Below are 8,006 nucleotides of genomic sequence, written 5' to 3'. Positions count from 1 at the left end.
AACATAGTTCTCCGTTATATAAAGCTCTATGTACTAATTGCTAGCACAGAAAGCATGGGCCAAAAAACAAAAAGATTTATAGAATCTGGATATTTGATCATTTTAGGCAAAAATTCACAGTGGTCCCTGCAACGTATTACTATTATATGATAAATAATGTGACACCACCAACAACAACAATAACAGTCCTATAAAATAGCAACATTACAAGATATCGTGCTAATTTTGGTAACAATGCTCAAGATCAAGCTGACTTTTGGTATGAAGTTTTAGTGCCTTTCAGGCTGTGTTAGGAAGGGCATCCATGTGGGGCTACCTGCTGTGAGGACCCCTTTTGAATAAGTGAGCAGCCAAAGCACCTCTTTATTTTCACTGTGTATTTATTATTGTCATTAGGTCTGTTTAAACAGAATCATGTATGCCACTTGCAACAGGAATGAGTGGAGTCATGTTTGGGAGGTCATCTCTCTCCACCAGTCACACTCACATGTCATTTAGCCTCACTGATTAACCTAACCCTGCTAACTGCCTGTCTTTGGAGTGTGGGGGGAAGCTGGAGTACCTGGAGAGAACCCACACAGATACAGGGAAAACACGCAAACTCCAAACTCCTGGCCAGATGGTGGATTATACAAAAAAAAGGACATTTATAACATGCTGCCCATTTAACATTTCATTGTCTGGCTTTCCATGTCCAAGTTACTCGACCTCCCACTTTGCTCTTCTCAGAGACTTGACTAACCAACAATACACCAATCACTGTTTGACGTTCCTTAAATTAGAAACAAAATCAAAGCACTGCAGGTATGATGGTCATACTTCACAGCACACAAGATTTCTTCACCAGATCCCCCACTCCTCCACCACTGGAGTATATTTACATGAGGGCAGTGAATGGAACCTGCAGTATCAGATTTTATTTTGCTAGATTTTGCACATTAAGATTAAACTGTCAAGCTTAGTTCCAGAAATGTGCTTTAAAACTTATTTGGAGTGGAGCAGGCCCTGTGAGTGTCTCTCTGTCTGTCTGACAGTGAATGACGTGGCTTTAATAAAAGACAAAAAAAGAATTAAACGACTCTATGTTTGAGGACAAAGGGATTCCCCTCTGCTGAGTGGCCTTTATTTCTGAGTGGTACAAAACCCCATAATCCCTCCCCCAGAGGGTGACAGCTGCTAAAACATGACGGCCTCTGGCTTTGTAGATGTATGTACAAGGTGTCCTTGAAGCATCAGTTACAGACAAATTGTACTCAGTGAGCAAAAAGTTCTCTCTGTAAACCAGAAAAAATCTGCATGCAAAGAGGGGTGACATCTGGTACTGAACTCACTGCCTAAAAAATTGAAGGCAGACTGGTTTGATTTTTTAGATGTTCCTTACCTTTTGCTTTCAGTAACTTCTTTGTTAGGCACCAAAATTCAGGTTAGATTCAGTAAAAATGAAGAGCCAGAGTGCAACTGTGGCCCTGTATAGCATAAGCACAAGTTGAGTGTTGAAACATGACTCTTAAGGATACCCAGAGCACTCCAAGGACACCTTGTACACACCTCTGAAGTGCCTTTGAGAAACAACGTAACTGCCATGGACTCTTTACAATCATGTCCTAGAATTTTATTTAACAACTCCATGATGCTAGTTTCCTTTCCAACTTTCTGTCACACCTGTATCCCATCAGCAAATGACTCACCCAGTACACACACAGCAATGCTTCCCTCTGTCCCCTGCTAGACTCTCTCGGCACTTTGTCACAAGTAACATACATAGTTTGGCCTGACTTCATTCATTAATTCATCTTTATTACAATAGGATGGCATTTGAGCTGAAATTACACAAATTTGTCAGCCAACTATAGGAAAATATGTTTCATTCCCATTCCAGACAAAACCATATAAACTGCTGAATGAACAAACAAATCTGAAAAATTTGTCTTTTCTTATTATTGTTATTGTTGTTATTTTTGAGCTGTTGAATAGAATCAATACTTAGGTTGTTCTCTGATACTGAATATCCATCCAGCTGTGCCAATTTTATATATTTCGCTATCACTCTATTCAGTCTGGACTGTGTACCAAAGAGAGAAAAACACAAAACACCAGTAAAAATGCTCATAAAGACAATGTTAATTAGAACTAGACACAATGAGGGAAATAGAAAAACTTCTGCATGTATTTAGTCCAGTGCTGTCAGCGTTAATCTCGTTAAAATGACGTTAACGCCATAACCGCATTAACGCGGCAAGTCTCCGTTAGAGTTCACGCGGATGTACCGTGCGTGGGGCTGCATGACATAAACGCGTCAGCGCGGTCAGCTCGTGCAGCCCCAGCACGGGACGATCCGCGTTAACTCGCTAAAGGGAGATTTGCCCCATTAATGCGGTTATGGCTTTAACATAAGTTTAACTAGATTCATGCTGACAGCACTAATTTAGTCACAAACAATGTTGTTGAAATTAAAGCCAAGACCTCATGATGCCACACATTAAACTCTTATTAGTCAACCTGAAGAAGACAAAACCTGAATGTTTGGGATATCAAATATAACATAAAACATTTTTTTTTAGAAATTTCTAACTGGAACCGGGTGGAGGACAACAGTTTAATAAACACTAACAGCTACTCTGCCAGCTTGGCTAAAATGGCTGTTAATTCTGAGTCGGGTGCATTGTGGCTTCACCCTCTATGCTTTGTTTTGCTCTGGAACTGCATCAGTGAAAACAAATTAACCTTGGGTTGGTTTTGTCCTCTTCTTTTTTTAACTGATACCTACGGTGAATGACATTTACAGCGTTTCATGCCCTCTCTTTGTCCTGAAACACTGAGATACACAGAGTGAGAAGAGAATGTGCTGCTCCAAGGACAAAATCCCAGTATGACATCCAAAGTGAGAGGGCATCACTTCAGCCTTGGAGAGTTCATTACTGTAAAAATGACTTCTTCTATGTGCCTGCTTCGCAGTTTGAGTTGAGACGGGCAGAAAAAAATAAGCTCCCCTTTCCGTGCTCTTTTTTTAGGGGTATTATATTGTGCAGAACTTCTGAACTGAACTGAATCAAACTGTCTCTGAGAAACATCTGGGATTTATCAAAGTCATGAAAGTCTAACATCTTTCTGCCTATTTTCATAAAAGATTCAAAAAAGGAATCTATCCAAATATGTGGCAAACAGATGAGATAATACTTGAAAGAGATGTTGAGACCTAGGGCTGCTCAATTAATCGAATTTTAATCAAGATTACGATCTGGGCTTTCAAAGATCATTAAAAATAACTGAGCCGATTATTAGCCCCTCCCTCATGCTTTACTCTCGCGCAGCTCCGTGTCACAAATCGAGCGCACCTCTCTGCATTTCGAACACGCGTCACAACAATTAAGAGGACCCGAGGGAAGCTCGGAAAGCTAAGCAGAAGTTATTTGGAGAGGAGAGTGACTGCAGTTGGTTGAAAAGAGAGGTAAAAAAAAAAAAAAAACTTCAGTGATGTGGAAACATTATGGGTTCGCGGAGTCAGACGTGGATCAAGTAGACACAGTGTGTAAACTTTGCTATGGTGTAGTAGCTGCACCACAGAGCAACACTGCAAAGTTCACAAAACATAGATGTTTACATTTTTCATTTATTTCTTATATTGCAAACATTTGCACTGTTATCAGTATTTGCACACTATTTTATATTATTTTTTAAAGTCATTATTCAATACATTGTTATTGTTAACCCTTTAAAGCCTGTCAGAGCAGCACGCTCTGTTTTGTGTAACTATTTTTAAATCCCTGTAGAACCTGAACCACGTGAGCTAGCGCAATAATTTTTTTGCATATGAAACCAGAGGAGTTGTACTTACATCTTATGCCATCAGCTTGTCCTAGGTCACAGTTTCCTTCCACATAAAGCTTTGCAAAAATTGCATAAAAAGCGCTTGCAGGAACAAAAACATAATATTCCTGTTCGTAACACTTCCCACATTGACACAAACGTCAGCGCGAACTGTCGCATGTCCGCCATTTCCTGCCCAAAACCGGAAGTGACGTCATTTTTGCGGAAAATGTAGTTTTTTACTTGTAGGCCTTAAAAGCCTATACTGGTGTTTTTATAAGTCATGTTTGACTTTTCTGAATAGTTTCTGGGATGCTTAGAACTCGAATTGCGCTGCTGGAAATAGTTTATTTTGATGCACATGCTGTTTTCTTGCACCATAGGATTGTTTTTTGTTTTTCCTGCAGTATATAAAAATTGCTGTATCTCCAAAATAAAACTATGAAGACACTCAAAATAAATTTCCTGTTGTTGTAAACTATTTTTTGCAACTTTTTTGTATTTAAAGTTTTGAGGGATAAGCCTCTTAAATTTCTCCAAGTAGAAATATATGTAAAAAAAAACAAAAATGATTTTCATTTTTTTTGTAGTTTATTGCACTTTTTTGCAATTAATGTAGTTACTATGGACTTAATGCATACATATTATTAAAATATGGGCTATAACAGTTGTATTGATGTATAGCAACTTGAAATGCTCCCACAAATGGCACTACAACATGTAAAAAAAATTATATAAGCTCTGGCGGACTTGGTTCTATAGTAGGTCTTAAAGGGTTAAATAAATAATCGAGATCTCAATTTCAGTGAAAATAATCGTGATTATCATTTTTGCCATAATCGAGCAGCCCTACTGTGACCCATAAATCTGACACAGAAATGTACTGCTTTTTTGATTAAATTATATTTCAGTGCATTTTTTCTTGCATGAAATTAAAAGATTAGAAAATGAGATAAAGGAAGCTGACTGAAATGACTTTTAGTGTACTGTATCTGTGTATTTGAATATATGCAAATGTAAAGAAAGACTTTTTTCTGATCAAAGTGACAAATGTTATTCTTTATATAACATCAGGTACCGTTGTTTATAGACATAAATACTTTACCCTGCATGACCTCTTCTTTCACTTAGCCCAAGGCTGAATCCTCTGCTCTGTGCAGCTCACAGAATGCAGAATGATTTTCCTTTGTTTGCAAGATTTCTTAGTCAAACCCCACCTGAGGCAAAAAAGGTGGGGAGTGGAGCCAGTATACAGACAGCAATGATGAGAGGAAATGTGTTTTTATTGATCTGTTTAGGGAAAATTGGACACCAGCAATACAAGCTTACAATTAATATGAAGCCAATACACAATACTAAGAGTTATTGAAGAGGCGCTCTGAAGTATAATGATCATAATCCTCTCAGGACACCTGTGTTTAAATTACAGTTGTGATCCATTTAGTTCTGTTGTGTTGGCACTCTCGTTACTGGGGTGATACCCTCAAAGGCACTGCTGCACTTATTCATAACCAATTAATTACTACCAGTCTGAACCTCTGCTGACAGTTTTGTACCCAAAATTGATCTATTTGAAACTAAATGCACAAAACTGGATACCTATATCTATTTTATCATCCATTCCTTAAAGGCAGCTGGCATTTGTAGAGCATATTTCTAGTCTTGCTGGCCACTGAGAACTCTATCGATCTCACATCTGCACCAGTTAAAGCCAGTTTAGAAACACCGGTTATTATACCCTGCACGTTACTTTGGACTTTTTATCGTGGTCTGATAAAGAGAACATATCCAGTGAGCTGCAGAGGTCAGAGGAGAATAGCCAGACTCCTTACAGCAAACACAAAGCAACAGCAACTTATGTAACCCTAACTAGTAAAGTGACTCAAAGAGAAACATATAGTACATCCTTGTACTCTGCGTCTGTAGAGACAGTAATGCACTTTTGCTGTGCCCGTTTTTCTTGAGAGTCCTTGATGTTCCACATGTAAATTATATTTTTTGTTTTCTTTTACCATCAGAAGTAACATGTGAGCACATTGAGCCTGAGTACAGATCAGGAAGACAACAAACGTTTTTCAAACAGACAAGAGTTCAAGTCTTGTTTAGACTATTTTTGAAGTTCCACTGTCATTCACATTTTAGGGCACAGAAAGTGGTCAAGGTCATCAAGTTGAGCTGTGTGGCGGGCAGGCGTTGGACCCAAATGCAGAACTCAAACATAAAGGGATTGAAAAAAGGAGCAGCTTTATTTGGCTGTAAACACTAGAACACTACAAACAAGAAAACAAAATCGAAACTGGGAGACATGAAAACAGGAATGACGGGACATCCACACCACTACAAAGGACGATGCAACAACAAGCAGAGGGCAACAAAGGGCTTAAATACGCAGAGGGGTAATGAGGGAAATAGAAACACACGGGGAACACAGCTGAGAGAGATCGAACATAATGAGAAGGAAGGAGAAAAAAATCTGAACACACTAAAGCTGTGTCCCAAAACAGAGACCGCATCCTTCGGAGGACCCGACCTTCGCAGTCTACGTGGGCCGTAGACACTGGCATAAATTCTCAACCATCTCACACTTCTGTTTAATCAGTTTTCTGTTTGACGTTTATTCAGCTATGTGAAAATCCTAGAGGAACCCACCCGATGGATTAATACATTTTTATTTAATCTAATCTAATAACTTTGATCTCAGCCAAAATGATTTACTCCGGAACAAATAAAAAACAGAAAAAAGCCAAACAATAACATTTTTAAGTTATCCGAGTGACTTATATATCATGTTTAACTTGAGTAGCGAAAGACAGGTCTGAAAGACGGGTCTGAAAACGATGAAGCAGGGTCTGAAAACGATGAAGCAGGGAGTCCGCTGCTCTCGCCGGCTCGAGTGACCATTGAAACCCCCGGCTAGCTATCGAGCGGATGGGTAACAGCTACTTTCTCGCCTGAAAATATGTTAAAAGTTTCTTTTTTGACTTAGAAAGATTAATATTAATAACAGTAATATTAAAACTTAGTAGTGGCTGCCAATGTTGGAAACTGGAATTGGCTGGGCTGCACTATGAATTCTGGGATATGGTGGGCCACGAAGGACAAACCTGACACATCCTTCAAATTCGGAGAAATGAAGGATGCATTTGTCGGCCACATTTGAAGGAGTCGACGAATTGGGACAGCCTTCGTCGCCTGGCTGTGACGTAATTGGCCTTCAAATGCGGCCTCTGAAGGACGCAGCCTACGTTTTCGGAAAACAGGAAACATGACCGCACACTGAAGATGTGGGCTTGACGCTAGGACTGGGGAAGACACAGACATGGGCAAGACTAGACATGAAACTTGGAATTTGGGGAGGCACAGTAACAGAAACCTTAGAAATGACCAAATAAAACACAAAACCAGAACCATGAGTAACAATGAATCAGCTTTCACAAACAATCTATGCGATCACTTAGAAATTAATGACCATAAATATAGAAATAAAAATGCAGCATTGAAATGAAATGGCACTTATTTAAGTGTCACTGAGAAATTCAATATAAAGGAGAAATTCATCCCATCCAGTGTTATTTTATGCCTGTTTTTCAGATAAAAATGGTTTTAAAATGTGATAAGTTTGAGTAAGTGGTAAGTTTAAAAGTGAACACATTCCTCAAGGTCACAGCAATAAAACTGGTGTTGCATTGATTCCTTGGCCTCACAAAGGAAAACATGCAGTGCATTTTTGGAAAAACAGGCAAAATTATGTTGCATTATTGCTTCACAGTTGGAGCTTGCAGTCCAGTTGAAGGATGTGAAAAGGCTTTGAAGGGGATTATTCTTTTCTTTCAGGAGACAATACAAAACATCCCACCTGGGCAATGGGTTTGCCTGGAGACCTCAGAGTAACTGCACCTTCAGGGTGTTACTGTAAATACACAGTTTGCTCTTAGTCATCCAGACTAGCTACATAAAGCTTGTATAAGCCCTCTATCTTTGGTTGTTGTATTCCTGCTCTGCTGCTATTCAGTGCGATCTATTCACTGAGGGACATTGGCGAAGGCTCGTCATTTCTCAGCTTTTTCACCCACTTCGTAGGGGGTAGTGTCATTACTTCTTTCTTTTCAACTTGCAAAATGAAGCTTGGTGAGAAAATATTGACGCCCATAATTGCTTGTTTTCTTCTTAAAAGTGTTTTCGTCTCTCCGGCTGATTAT

Source organism: Neolamprologus multifasciatus, chromosome 11 (assembly GCF_963576455.1).
Source record: "Neolamprologus multifasciatus chromosome 11, fNeoMul1.2, whole genome shotgun sequence".
Classification (NCBI taxonomy): domain Eukaryota; kingdom Metazoa; phylum Chordata; class Actinopteri; order Cichliformes; family Cichlidae; genus Neolamprologus; species Neolamprologus multifasciatus.
The sequence above is the reverse complement of the archived record's forward strand: the minus strand, read 5'-3'. Positions refer to the sequence as shown.